Raw genomic sequence first — 15,295 nt, 5'->3', positions numbered from 1 at the left:
CTCACACTTACTGCTTATGTGACAGCCCTCAGGTATCCAGCTGACACTACAGACTGTCTTTCCCAGGTTCAACACCTACACAAACAGAGAGATGGCCTCCCATCACATCTGCATAGGTAAGATTGGCAAAACAAGAGAAAAATTTCTCTTTCTGATATGAAATAAAGAGGAAAGCTGGCAGTCCTATCCCAGAGCTCTGCAGAAGGCTCTGTGGGGAGAGCACCTGACGTTATTGAAGCTGTGTGTTCAGCCCAGAGCCCTGGAAAGATGGGACTGGCCTGGCTGCCTCAGCCTGTTTGGCGCTGGCTCTTGCACCGTTCTGGCCCTGCTGGTACAGCACTCACTGCTTGCCCAGCTTCCCTGCCATGTGTTGTACATGTTCCTGACCCATAAATCCTGTGAGACTATTGCTGATGGAATAGGGAGGAGTCAAGCTTTGAAAGAACCCTCTCCAGTTCCCCTTTGTTTGAACAGATGTACAACCTCGGCCATGCCTGGGAAGTGTTTCCTCACAGCCCGCAGTGCACCCTCCAATCCCTGGAAGTCTGAAGGAAGCACTAGGAATTCCAGCATCCATTAATGCAGACAAGGATTGAAATCCTTTCTTACCTGAAGAGGGTAGGAAAATATATTGATGCTGTGAAGAAAGTAACATTCCTTCCCAAAATGCTATGGGTTTGAGAATTAATGTTCAGTTTAGGAAGGTTTTGTCCCCATCACTGAAGTCCAGACATCATCACTAAACATGCTGAGGCCCTTTTCTCAGCTTCTCTGCTCCACCCTTCTTGCCAGCACTGGATGGCAGTGTCAGACTCCACTTGACACAAACTCCTCTGTGTGCTCCCCTCCTGCTGAAGGAAAGCTCGTGCCAAACTGTTCCTTCCCTGCTTTCCAGCCACAATGTCCACAGCCTCCTTCTGAAACATCCTCCCCTAAATGTCTGTCCCTTCAGAGGAGCACACACCCCTGGCTGTGCTTTGCACACTGGGTCTCTGTTTCTGCGGTGTTTGCATTTCAGTCTGTAAGGGGAGCACAGGGTGCAAGGAGAATGCCAGAGGCAAAAGATAACAGGAAGTCATCTGGTTGCAAACAAACAACTCTGAAAAGTTTATTCCTTTGCTTAAATCTATCTTATTAATAGAAGCCTATTGTTTATAACAATGATTACAGAGAGTATTTCTAATACTCAATACAGAAACTATTTCTAACAATCAATACAGAGCATAACAATCAATACAGAGATGATAGCAATCAAAACAGAGTATTTTTAACAATCAGTACAGAGTATTTCTAACAATATAGGCTATCTCTAACAATCAATACAAAGAGTATCTCTTATAATCAATACAGAACCTATTTCTAACAACCAATATGGAGAATTTTTAACAGTCAATTCAAAGTATTTCTAACAATGTAGAGTATTTCTAACCATCAATAAAGACATTATAGCAATCAATACAGTATATTTAACAATCATTACACAGAAATAAGGACATTCTTAACCTAAGGAACTTAAAGAATTTCAAGCACCAAGTTTGTCTTACAGGAATGAAGCAATTGAAGAGGTAATTCAACAAGTCTATCCACAAATGCTGGAAGATATCCTCCAGTTCTGCCCTTGGAGATGCAAATGGCCCTGAGCAGCACAAAGGGCTTTGTCAGGAAGGCCAATCCTTTCCAGGCTTTCCCCAGGAGCCCCGGGTCAGTCTTTTCTTCTCTGTTCTCCCCTCTGGCTCCATTCCTATGCTGCCTCCAGAGTGGCAGGGACACCCAAGCAAACCACTGTGCATGTGTGCCATTGGATCTTTCCTCCAGTTCCCACAGAGGCCATGCCAGACACTCCTGTCTGGCTTCCAGGTCTGCAATTTCCTCCTCCAAGTGCAGCTGGTGTTGCCAAAGGATCACCTCCTGCTCCTTCATACTCTGGACAATTCCTTTATCATCCTCAGGAGAAATCCCATTCTTTCCAGAGGGCTGGTTGATGCTGACAATGGCCATCAGCACCAGGTACCTATGGAAGATTCCTTCAGCCATGGCTGATCCTTCCCTGAAAGAGAAAGAAAGGAGGACAGAGCCAAGATCCAGACTATATTGCCTCGGGAAGAGACAGGAAAGAGGCTCGCCCCTGGCAGGAAGGCTCTGGCCAGCCCTGCAGAAAGGCTGGAGGCCAGAGGTGCTCCTCAGGGCTCGCCTGCTGCTGCCAGTTCCAGTCCAGCTGCCCAAAGAGGCTCCATGAGCACGTGGTGAGGAGGAAGAGGAGGAAGGTGTGAGACACAGGGACACAAACCTGAGCAGCTGGGTTTGAGGAGAGAGAAGCTCAGCATTGCAGATGGCAGAAGAAACCAAGCCCAGTCCCCCAAGCAGGAGGAGGAGAGGAAGGGCCCCCCAAGCTGGCTGCAGGCAGACAATGGAGACCTTGCCCAGATGTTCCCAAATGGGCTGGGGGGAGGGAATACATGGCCCTGCTTTTCAGCTCCTCCCACCACTTCTGACCCAGGCACTGTCATGAGACAAAGCCCAATGAAATCCTGCTCAGCATGGGCAACTGGGCCCTTGAAGGACTTAGTGTCAGGTCAAGGCTTGCTTTCCCTCCCAAAGCCTTCCCTTGGCAGCCTTGGGCAGGGGATTCATCCTCCCTCCCTCCTCCTTCCCACAGACCTGCTTGGAACCACTCCATGGGCACTTTCCATTCTCTGTGTCTGTTCTCAAGTGCAGTGCCAACCTGGGTCAGTCCTGGCCCTGTCCTGAGCTCCCAGGAACTCACAGGCTGAGATGGCAATGCTCAGCCAAACCAGGGCCCTGCCCCTGCCAGCAGCACCCCCACAAGGAGCAGCAGCAGCAGCAGCAGCAGCAGCAGCAGCAGCAGCAGCAGCAGCAGCTGCAGTCACCTCTCAGCTGTTGGTGCCCCTGCACTGCAGCCCCTCCCGCTGGCACCAACGTTCCCTCGTGGCCTTGGAGACAGTCATGAATCCATCCATGGGGTCACAGAGCCATGGAATCTCAGAGTTCCAGGTTCCTGGAATCCTAGAGTCATTGAATCCTGAGAACAACACTCAGAGGAGGAGGAGGAGGCGGAGAAGGATGAAAAGGACGTGGAAGATGAGGAGGATGAATAGGAGGAGGAAGAGAGAGAACGAGGACAAGGAGGATGATGAGGCGGATGATGAGGAGGAGGAGAACGAGGAGGAGAAGGAAAAGAAGGAGGAGGAGGAGGATGAGGAGGAGGACGAGGAGGATGAGGATGAGGAAAAGGATGAAGATGAGGAGGACAAGGAGGACAAGGAGGAGGAGGATGAGGAGGAGAAGGAAGATGAACAGGAGGAGGAGGAGGACAAGGAGGAGAATAAAAAAAAGGAGGACAAGGATGAGGAGGACCAGGAGGAGAAGGACGAGGAGGATGAGGACGAGCAGTATAGGGAGGACGAGGAGGAGGCGGAGGAGGAAGATGAGGAGGAGGAGAAGGAGGAGAATGAGGATGAGGAGGAGGAAGATGAGGAGTAAGAGGAGGATAAGGATGAGGAGGATAAGGAGGAGGAGGATGAGGAGGAGGACGAGGATGAGGAAAAGGACAAGGATGAGGAGGACGAGGAAGACAAGGAGGAGGAGGAATAGGAGGAGGAAGAAGATGAGAATGAGGATGTGGAGGAGGATGATGAGGAGGAAGAGGATAAGGATGACCAGGACAAGAAGGAGGAGGAGGAGGGGGAGGACTAGGATGACAAGGAGGACAAGGAGGATGAGGATGAGGAGGAGGAGGATGAGGAGTATGAGGACAAGTAAATGGAGGAGAAGGACGAGGAGGAGGAACAGGACAAAGAGGACGAGCAAGACCAGCAGGAGGAGGAAGATGAGGAGGATGAGGAGGAGGAGGCAGAGAAGGGCTTGTTAAAAGACCACTTAAAGAATGAGGAGATGGGAACCTGTCCCCATGGGGAACCCATCTCCAGATGTGCTCCATGCCCTTAACAATGGCCCCTGGGGAAATGGAAACCCCCTGGCTGTGCACGGCTGCTCCCAATGTGCAAATACAGCCCTGGGCAGTGAGACTGGGACTGCCTGGGAAATTGTTCTGGGTGTGATGGCCCTGGCAGGGCCAGCCCAGAGGCTGCAGGGCTGGACCTTCATCCACTGGAATTAGTCAGGATAAATCAGAAGCAAAGGAGAGTTAAAAATACAGGATCAGGAATCCAGATTCCTCCAGGACACTTTGGTTTGGTAACTGCTCACTGGAGCTTGGCCTTGCAAAGTGCTCATGCCATGGGAGGAGGAACTGATGCAGATTATCAAGGAGAAAATGAAGTAATTTGGTTAAAGGATAGTGAACAAGATTGGATTATTCAACCCCATGACAGGGTAGCACAATTATTGATGTTGTCAGTGTTTAAAACAATTGGGAAAAAAGTAGATCCACCTCAAATCACTGCTGTTGGTGGAGATAAAGGGTTTGGATCCAGCAGTGCTAATATTGGAGCCAGAGTGTGGGTCCGTGGGCCAAAAGGCCCTCCTGAGGCAGCTGAAGAACAGCTCCTGGGAAGGACAGCAGTGTTTGAATCCTGAAACCTGGGCAGGAACGATGGGAATGTGTCCCTGCAGCCAAGTGCTCTCTGTGAGAACAGGTAGATATTACAGGAGATTGTTTTACACATCCTGCCAGACCGAATCCCCCTGTTTGTCCCAGTGAAAACTCGTGACCTGGGCTCCATCTAGGATGGAGCCAGGGCCAGGCTCTTGTACAGCCCAAGATGTATCCCTTGAAGGCCTTTTAATAAATCCTGCTTTATTCCTTTAACACTGCCTGGCTCTGTTCTAGGCAGCCTCTCAAGGCATCACCACCAAACCAAGGGAACACGGACCAGGTCTGGCTGGCTGGGCCTCCTGGGGACCACCTGACCACCTTGGCATGTCCAGGGCTGCTTCTCACCTGCCCTGAGGCACTGGGGCTCTGGGCTCTCCTTCCTATGGGAGAGAACTCTCCTTCTCCTCCATGGGCCATGGCCAAAACTGGGATTTCTCCTCCAAAACTCTGTACATCCAAGGATTGCTCCCAAGTGAAAACTGCCAGAACAGACAGGTCTGACTGCCCTTGGCCTCTTGGGAGCTGCTTGTCATCTGCTTTTGAAACACTGGGGCTTGGTGCTTTCCCTCCAGTGGAAATAACTGTCCTTCTTCTCAAGGTGACTGTTGTCAAAATTGAGATTCATCCTCCCAAATTCTGTGTATGCAAGGATTCCTCCATGACAAAAGCTGCCATGAAGATCATGTCTGGCTGTCTCAGCCTCCCAGAAGCCACCTCTTTCTTCATCTGCCTTTGAAACACTTTGGCTCTGGGCTTTCCTTCCTACGGAAAAACCTGTACTTCTCCAGGTGTCCATATCTGAAACTGTGATCCCACCTCTAAAATTCCCTATATCCAAGGTTTGTTCCCAGACAAAATCTGCCAGTACTGTCAAGTCTGTCTGACCTTGGCCTCTGGTGGCTGCCCCTGCCACACTGGGGCTCGGTGCTTTCCTTCCCATGGAGATCACTGTGACACTGTGGGCACCTCATGGAACCAAGGGGATCATTGTGGCACCACTGGAGCCCATGGAACCAAGGGGCCATGGTGACACCACGGGGCTTCATGGACCCAAAGACCATTATGACTCTGTGGGGCCTGATGGAACCATGGAGACCATTGGGACCCTGCAGGGCCTGGTGTCACCAAGGGGGCATTGTGACACCTCAGGGCCTCCTGGAAGCCAGGGACCATTGGGACACTGTGGGGCCCCATGGAAGCAAGGGAACATGGACCAGGTCTGGCTGGCTTGGCCTCCCAGGGGCCACTTGACAGGTCTGGCTGATGTTGGGATGTCAAGGGCTGCTTCTCATCAGCTCCTGGAGAACTGCAGCTCCGTGCTCTCCTCTGTATGGAAAAGAACTGTCTGTCTTTTCAGATGCCCATTGCCAAAACTGATACTCTGCCTAAAAAAATTCCTATATTCAAGGGTATCTCTAAGAACAAAATCTGGCAGCTCTGGCTGGCCTTGTCCTTAGGTGGTCACTTCTCATTTGCCCCTAAAACAGTGGGACTCTGTTCCTTCATTCCTATGGAAAACAACTGGTCCTCATGTCCAGGAAGCATGGCCAAAATAAGAATTGGACATCAAGCCCAGCCGGAGTCAAATAGCCATCTGTAGACCCAGGGGGAGATATTGACTCTGCCAGTGCTGCCATCCTCCCTCCAGTGAGAGAAAAGGACACAGGGCAGGCACACAGAGGAGCAACATGAACACACTGAGGTCAGGGAAGAGGAAGTTGAGTCCCAGATGGGAGGGATGAGGAGATGCCTTGATCTTGGGGCTGAAATCCTCTGCTAAAGCTGTGGAGAAGGATGTCATTGATACATCAGACTCTCTTTTTCCCTATAAGGCATTGAAAAGTATGAGGAGATTACTTGTTTCAGCAAAGGCCTCCATGCTAAAGTACGGAAATGTTGAAGTAGCTGTGATCTCATGAGAAGTCTGAACATTGAAAGAGAGCAGAGTGATGAGACCCTGTGCCCTCAGGGAGAAAAGAAGGCGTCTGTTCCCAGAGATTAAGATGATTTCATAAATATATGAAGAGATCCTTTGCTCTTAAACAGCTCATCTTGAAACTAATACCCCATAAGTTGGCATGGCCGCTAAACACAGCTGTGGGAAAAGCTGTGAAAACATGGGAGGGACTTCACAATTGAAGATTTTTCCAGGCAGTGGCTATTCATGGAAATGAAAAGCCATGAGATAAATGTTTTCTTGTGGAGAATTCTCCATAACATTAACAAGAGGTACTTCTCTCCTGATGTGAACTGAAGAAAGATTAGAATATTCTAGAGGTGGTAAACTGACTTGAAAATTTCAGGTTTTGTCTCTACATTGTCAGGTTGTATGGAGAGAGGATGTGATCTGAAAGTTTTGTTCATATTCTTATTACTCTTTCATTTAGTTACTGTTAATAAACTTTTCTTTACACTCTTTTAAAGTTTTAGGCCCACTTTGCCTTTCTCCTAATCCTATCTCACAGCAGGAAATGAGTAAGTATATTCTAGTGAGTGCACTGGTAATTAGCCAGCACTGAACCCACCACACTAATTGATGCGTTGACCAAGAAATATCAAATAGGCAAACGGAAACCACCATAGAAATCTTCCTGATGAACTGCCCCAGACAAGAGGGAAATCGAGGCACAGCCATGGTTTGTCAGGACTTGCTTGATCCTAATGAATCCCGTGGTGCATTTGGAGCTGAGCCCTGGAACCTCAGGGCCTGAGAGGAGATTGCACAAACCTTTCCAGGAGGCAAAAGTCAGAAAAAAACCCCAAAGTTTCTCGAGGTATTAATGGGACCCACTGAGATCCATCCCCAACAACGGTTCCTGATGGACTCCTTGGAGGAGTGAACTGGAGGCCAGGATGGCACAAAAACCTCTCAGACACTCAAAATGGCACAAAAACCACTCATTTTTGGAAGAAGAATTCAAAGACCCTCACAAAAGTTGAGTATCTCAGAGTATTAATGAACCCCACTGAGTGTCAGTACAAAGCTCTCACAGGACTCATTAAAGCAGATAATTGGGGCCATGATTCCACAAACTTCTCACAAAGTCTGTAACAAAAGTGAAACACCAAGTACCTTAAAAGAACTGAGTACCTTGAAGCATTAATGGGCCCCACTGAGTGTTGTTACTGACAAAGCCTCTCCAGGGACTAATTACAGCAGATAATTGGAAGCCATGATTGCACAAAGCTCGCAGAGACTGTAAGGCAAAAGCAAAAGCCAAAGTCCTTTGAAAAACCTGCAGTCCCTGGAAGCATGAAGGAGCCCCCAGGGCCATTCCTGACCAAGGCTCCCCAGGGACTCCTTCCAGCAGATCCTTGAGGCCACTGGGATGTGGGCATGGGGGGGATGCTGAGGGCAGGAGCAGGGGCTGACAGTGCCCAGCCTGGCTGGGGCTGTGCCAGGAGGCCCCAGGGCCTCAGGACAAGGTGTCTCCTCACAGCCCTTGGTGGCACAGACCCTGCGGTGCTCCAGGGCACCAAGACTTGGCTTCTCTTTGTCCCCACCTGGCATCAGTGCCTCCAGTTCTCTGATCTGCCTGGGGCCTGGGGACACTTTCTCAGTCGTGTCCCTCAGTGGGACCCATTAAAAGTCCAAGAAACTTTGGAGTTGGATTCTGACATGGAGTTCTCCAGAGGTTTCTGCAGCTCCCTCTCAGGGCCTGATGTTCAGGGCTGAGCACAAAGCCCCAGAGGTTCATTAAAGTCCTTGTGCTGTGTCTGTGCTGCTGAGCTGGGCCGGGCTCCTGGCACAGAGGGTGATCCTGGTAATCAAGCAGAGCTTCAAAAGCACATTTCTCTTGCTGAGCAGCTCTTCTCCCAGCCCAGCAGGGCTGGGGCACTGCCTGCAGCCAGCCCGGGCACAGCACAGAGGCACAGAGAGCTTCAATCAGTCAGGGCTGGGAAGGGGCTGAGAAGTGCCTGGGGCAGAATCACTGCCAGCCCTTGGCACAGGAACCTCTGGCAGCAGGACAATGCAGCTGCAGCTCCGGGAGAGATCTCCTAAAGCTGGAACATGCCAATGCCCACAGAGCCTGTGAGTGCATTCTCTGCTCATCTCCTGTGCAGAGCAGCCAGGGGTGCCCAGGGCTGTCCTGCAGAGCAGGGTCCTGCAGCCCAGGGCGCTGTGCTGGGCCAGGGACTCTGCTGCCTGCCAGGGACAGCTCTCAGCCGGCCCTGGAGCTGCTCCCAGCGCTGGCCAGGAGCTGTGGGGGGAAGGAGCCACCCTGAGCAGGGCAGGTGCTGCTGCTGAGAGGGGCTGGCTGGGGCAGGGCTGCTCCAGCTCCAGACCAGCTCCGGAGGATGCTTCCCAAAGAAGGTAAGCCTGGGATTGCTGTAAAGGTCAGGAGCTTTCCTGAGAGTGTTTTCAATTTTCTGCTTGGAGAAAAATGATGAAGTTGTGATGGTGATAAAAATATTTTTGCTTTTTATATATTTTTCATATATTCATAGTTCTGTAAATTACTGTTACGTAGTTTTAAAATTACAATCCTTAACTAACTCTATTAAACTCTTAAATAACTCTTTTTAACTACTATTATATATTTAATGTATTTATGATCCTTAATTAACTCTAGTATGTTTCCTTACCTTATCTTAGATTTTAGAACTATAACCTGTCTAAATACATTTTTAAAGTGCTATCTAATCTTTTTATCAGAGAAAGAATCCACAAGAAGTGTATTTTGGGATTTCAATGTGAGCAGTGATAAGAAAAACTGGGACAAAGAAGGCCCTGGACTTATTCCAGTGGGTTGAGCCAGGGGTGTGTAACTGGGTACTGAATCTCCCATAGGATGTTCCTGTTAAATATCCTAAATAATCAACATTAACAAATTGTTGAAATCAGGGGCTGGGTGTGCCTCATCCCCACTGGGACACCTGGAAGCTTCCAATAAAGGTCTGGTTTTTACTTTACTCTTCTAATACTGTTGCAAGGTCTTTTTTTCTCCTTCAATTATAGAGAACAGGGGGTTGAGAGAAGCAGAACAGGAACTGAAATCCCAGAATGACAGAACATTCTGAGTTGAAAGGGATACACAGGATCATCAAAGGAATGTTCGAACATGTCCAGAGACTCCAGAACTGTGACTTTGGGTGGTCAGTGTCTCTGCTGGGAGCCTCCCAAAGGGCCTTCAGCCACTCCTCAGCCCTGGGCAGCAGCAGCATCACCTCTGCAGGGCCCAGCAGGGCTCTCCTGAGCTGCCCTTGCCCAGCTGCACACAGAGCCTGCCCCAGCCAGGGCCCTGCACACAGGCAGGTTTCTGTAGGGCCGGGCCCAGGCCACACAGGGTGGGATGGGCTCTGTGAGCGCTGGCAGGGACAAGGCACCTCTCAGGAGGGGATGTCCAGGCCCAGGGAGATGCTCAGAGAAGCAGAGGGGGCTGAACAGAGCAGTGCTGGGGGAACAAGCACATCCAGCCCCTCAGCTTCCCTCAGCCACAGGGAATCCTTTGCCTCTCACATCTCTCAGTGGCAAACTCTGAGTGCAGCAGGAATGCTGGGGATTTCTGACCTCAAAGAGACAGGAATCGTGTCTGGGTAGGAAATCAATTCCTAAATCCAACCCCTGCCATCAATTTCTCTTAGATATGTAAGTGCAGATGGTACCAACCCTTTCTGCAGTAGGAGTGATTCCCCTGACAGATCCTGAATATCCAGCCTTGTCTCTCTGCCACATGGCCACAAACCCAGGGCAGCAGGGCAGGGATGGCTCCTCGAGAGCCCCCACGCCCAGGCCTGTCTGCTTCTGGCACACTCAGCCAGCACAACTGGAGCTCAGGCAGGGACCTGGGTGAAGGATTTCCCAGAGCAGGAACAAGTGTGGGTGAGTCCCAGCAGGACAGGCTGCAGGGAATGGCCCAGGTTTGGCTCCAAGCAGCCTCTCCTGACTTGTCCCTGTCCTTTCTCCATGAACAGGTGCCCATGTGCAGCCACAGCAAATGTCCAACAGCAGCTCCATCAGCCACTTCCTCCTGCTGGCACTGGCAGACACGCGGCAGCTGCAGCTCCTGCACTTCTGCCTCTTCCTGGGCATCTCCCTGGCTGCCCTCCTGGGCAACGGCCTCATCATCAGCGCCGTAGCCTGCGGCCACCACCTGCACACGCCCATGTTCTTCTTCCTGCTCAACCTGGCCCTCAGCGACCTGGGCTCCATCTGCACCACTGTCCCCAAAGCCATGCACAATTCCCTCTGGGACACCAGGAACATCTCCTACACAGGATGTGCTGCACAATTTTTTTTTTCTTTTCTGTGCTGCAACAGAATATTTCCTGCTGACCATCATGTGCTATGACCGCTACGTATCCATCTGCAAACCCCTGCACTACGGGACCCTCCTGGGCAGCAGAGCTTGTGCCCACATGGCAGCAGCTGCCTGGGCCAGTGCCTTTCTCTATGCTCTGCGGCACACAGCCAATACATTTTCCATGACCCTGTGCCATGGCAATGCCCTGGGCCAGTTCTTCTGTGAAATCCCACAGATCCTCAAGCTCTCCTGCTCCAATTCCCACCTCAGGGAACTTGAGCTTCTTGTGGTTACTAGCAGTTTATCATTTTGTTGTTTTGTGTTCATTGTTTTCTCCTATGTACAGATCGTCAGGGCTGTGCTGAGGATCCCTTCTGAGCAGGGACGGCACAAAGCCTTTTCCACCTGCCTCCCTCACCTGGCTGTAGTCTCTCTCTTTGTCAGCACTGCAGAATTTGCTCAACTGAAGCCCGCATCGATGTCCTCCCCATCCCTGGATCTGGCCCTGTCAGTTCTGCGCGACGAAATCCTGCTCAGCATGGGCAACTGAGCCCTTGAAGGACTTAGTGTCAGGTCAAGGCTTGCTTTCCCTCCCAAAGCCTTCCCTTGGCAGCCTTGGGCAGGGGATTCATCCTCCCTCCCTCCTCCTTCCCACAGACCTGCTCGAAACCACTCCGTGGGCACTTTCCATTCTCTGTGTCTGTCCTCAAGTGCATTGCCAACCTGGGTCAGTCCTGGCTCTGTCCTGAGCTCCCAGGAGCTCACAGGCTGAGATGGCAATGCTCAGCCACACCAGGGCCCTGCCCCTGCCAGCAGCAGCAGCAGCAGCAGCAGCAGCAGCAGCAGAGGCAGCAGCAGCTGCAGTCGCCTCTCAGCTGTTGGTGCCCCTGCACTGCAGCCCCTCCTGCCGGCACCAATGTTCCCTCGTGGCCTTGGAGACAGTCCTGAATCCATCCATGGGGTCACAGAGCCATGGAATCCCAGAGTTCCAGGTTCCTGTAATCCTAGAGTCATTGAATCCTGAGAACCACACTCAGAGGAGGAGGAGGAGGAGGAGGAGCAGCAGGAGGAGGAGGAGGACGAGGAGGAGGAGGAGGACGACGAGGACGAGGAGGATGAGGAGGAGGAGGAGGAAGAGGAGGAGGAGGAGGATGAGGAGGAGGAGGACGAGGAGGAGGATGAGGAGGACGAGCAGGACGAGGAGGAGGAGGAGGAGGACGAGGAGGAGGAGGACGAGGACGAGGAGGACGAGGACGAGGACGAGGACGAGGAGCACAAAGAGGAGGAGGAGGACTGGGAGGAGGACGAGGAAGAGGAGGAGGAGGAGGATGAGGACGAGGAGGACGAGGAGGAGGAGGAGGAGCAGGCGGAGGAGGACAAAGAGGAGGAGGAGGACGAGGAGGAGGATGAGGAGGAGGAGGACGAGGAGGAGGAGGAGGAGGACGAGGAGGAGGAGGAGGAGGACGAGGAGGAGGAGGACGAGGAGGAGGATGAGGAGGACAAGGAGGAGCAGGACGAGGACGAGGACGAGGACGAGGACGAGGAGCAGGAGGACGAGGAGGAGGAGGAGGCTGAAGAGGAGGAGGAGGAGGACGGGGAGGATGAGGAGGAGGACGAGGAGGAGGAGGACGAGGAGGAGGAAAAAGAGAACGAGGACGAGGAGGAGGACGAGGAGGAGGAGGACGAGGAAGAGGAGGACGAGGAGGAGGAGGACGAGGAGGAGGAAAAGGAGGACGAGGACGAGGAGGAGGATAAGGAGGAGGAGGACGAGGAGGAGGAGAATGAGGAGAACAAGGAGGACGAAGACGAGGAGGAGGAGGACGAAGAGGAGGAGGACGAGGACGAGGAGGAGGATAAGGAGGAGGAGGACGAGGAGGAGGAGAATGAGGAGAAGAAGGAGGACGAAGACGAGGAGGAGGAGGACGAGGAGGAGGAGGACGAGGAGGAGGATGAGGAGGACGAGGAGGATGAGGAGGAGGAGGAGGAGGACGAGGACGAGGATGAGGATGAGGAGCAGGAGGAGGAGGAGGAGGACGACGAGGAGGAGGAAGTGGAGGAGGAGGAGGAGGACGAAGACGAAGAGGAGGAGGACGAGGAGGTGGAGGACGAGGACGAAGAGGAGGAGGACGAGGAGGAGGAGGACGAGGAGGAGGAGGAGGAGGAGGAGGAGGACAAAGAGAAGGAGGAGGACGAGGATGAGGAGGAGGAGGACGAGGAGGAGGAAAATGAGGACGAGGACGAGGAGGAGGACGAAGAGGAGGACGACGAGGAGGAGGATGCTGAAGAGGAGGAGGAGGAGGACGAGGAGGAGGAGGACGACGAGGAGGATGAGGAGGATGAGGACGAGGAGGAGGACGAGGAGGAGGAGGACGAGGACGAGGAGGAGGAGGAGGAGGAGGAGGAGGAGGAGGAGGAGGAGGAGGAGGAAGAGGAGGAGGAGGAGGAGGACGAATACGAGGAGGAGGAGGACGAGGAGGAGGAGGAGGAGGACGAGGAGGAAGAGGACGAGGAGGAGGAGGAGGAGGAGAAAGAGGAGGAGGAGGACGAGGAGGACAAGGAGGAGGACAAGGAGGAGGAGGACGAGGATGAGGACGAGGACGAGGATGAGGAGGAGGATGAGAAGGAGGAGGACGAGGAGGAGGATGAGGAGGACGAGGAGGAGGACGAAGACGAGGAGGAGGAGAACGAGGAGGAAGAGGACGAGGAGGAGGATGAAGAGGATGAGGAGGACGGGGAGGATGAGGAGCACGAGGAGGACGAGGGGGAGGAGGATGAGGAGGAGGAGGACGAGGATGAGGAGGACGAGGAGGAGGATGAGGAGGACGAGGAGGAGCAGGACGAGGACGAGGACGAGGACGAGGACGAGGACGAGGACGAGGAGCAGGAGGACGAGGAGGAGGAGGAGGCTGAAGAGGAGGAGGAGGAGGACGGGGAGGATGAGGAGGGGGACGAGGAGGAGGAGGACGAGGAGGAGGAAAAAGAGGACGAGGACGAGGAGGAGGACGAGGAGGAGGAGGACGAGGAGGAGGATGAGGAGGACGAGGAGGATGAGGATGAGGAGGAGGACGACGAGGAGGAGGAAGTGGAGGAGGAGGAGAAGGACGAAGACGAAGAGGAGGCGGACGAGGAGGTGGAGGACGAGGATGAAGAGGAGGAGGACGAGGAGGAGGAGGACGAGGAGGAGGAGGAGGAGGAGGAGGAGGACAAAGAGGAGGAGGAGGACGAGGATGAGGAGGAGGAGGACGAGGAGGAGGAAAATGACGACGAGGACGAGGAGGAGGACGAAGAGGAGGACGACGAGGAGGAGGAGGCTGAAGAGGAGGAGGAGGAGGACGAGGAGGAGGAGGACGACGAGGAGGATGAGGAGGATGAGGACGAGGAGGAGGACGAGGAGGAGGAGGACGAGGACGAGGAGGAGGAGGAGGAGGAGGTGGAGGAGGAGGAGGAGGAAGAGGAGGAGGAGGAGGAGGACGAATACGAGGAGGAGGAGGACGAGGAGGAGGAGGAGGACGAGGAGGAGGAGGACGAGGAGGAGGAGGAGGAGGAGAAAGAGGAGGAGGAGGAGGAGGAGGACAAGGAGGAGGACGAGGAGGAGGAGGACGAGGATGAGGACGAGGACGAGGATGAGGAGGAGGATGAGAAGGAGGAGGACGAGGAGGAGGATGAGGAGGACGAGGAGGAGGACGAAGACGAGGAGGAGGAGAACGAGGAGGAAGAGGACGAGGAGGAGGATGAAGAGGATGAGGAGGACGAGGAGGACGAGGGGGAGGAGGATGAGGAGGAGGAGGACGAGGATGAGGAGGAGGAGGACGAGGAGGAGGAGGACGAGGAGGATGAAGAGGAGGAGGAGGAGGAGGACAAAGAAGAGGAGGAGGACGAGGAGGAGGAGGACGAGGAGGAGGAGGAGGAGGACGAGGAGGAGGAGGAAGTAGAGGAGGAGGAGGAGGATGAAGACGAGGAGGAGGAGGCTACAGAGGAGGAGGAGAAGGACGAGGAGGACGAGGAGGACAAGGAGGAGGAGGACGAGGAGGAGGAGGAGGACGACGAAGACGAGGAGGAGGAGGACGAGGAGGAGGACGACGAGGAGGAGGAGGAGGAGGAGGACGAGGACGAGGAGGAGGAGGACGAGGAGGAGGAGGACAAGGATGAGGATGAGGAGCAGGAGGAGGAAGACAAAGAGGAGGAGGAGGACGAGGAGGAGGAGGACGAGGAGGAGGACGAGGAGGACGAGGAAGAGGAGGAGGAGGACGAGGAGGAGGAGGAGGACAAGGAGGAGGAGGACGAGGAAGAGGAGGATGAGGAGGAGGATGAGGAGGACGAGGAGGATGAGGAGGAGGACGAGGACGAGGACGAGGATGAGGATGAGGAGCAGGAGGAGGAGGACGAGTAGAAGGAGGATGAGGAGGAGGAGGACGAGGAGGAGGAGGACGAGGAGAAGAAGGAGGACGAAGACGAGGAGGAGGAGGACGAGGAG

This window comes from Lonchura striata, chromosome 5 (assembly GCF_050655825.1).
Source record: "Lonchura striata isolate lonStrDom1 chromosome 5, ASM5065582v1, whole genome shotgun sequence".
NCBI classification, from domain to species: Eukaryota; Metazoa; Chordata; class Aves; order Passeriformes; family Estrildidae; genus Lonchura; species Lonchura striata.
Note: the sequence above shows the minus strand (reverse complement) of the source record.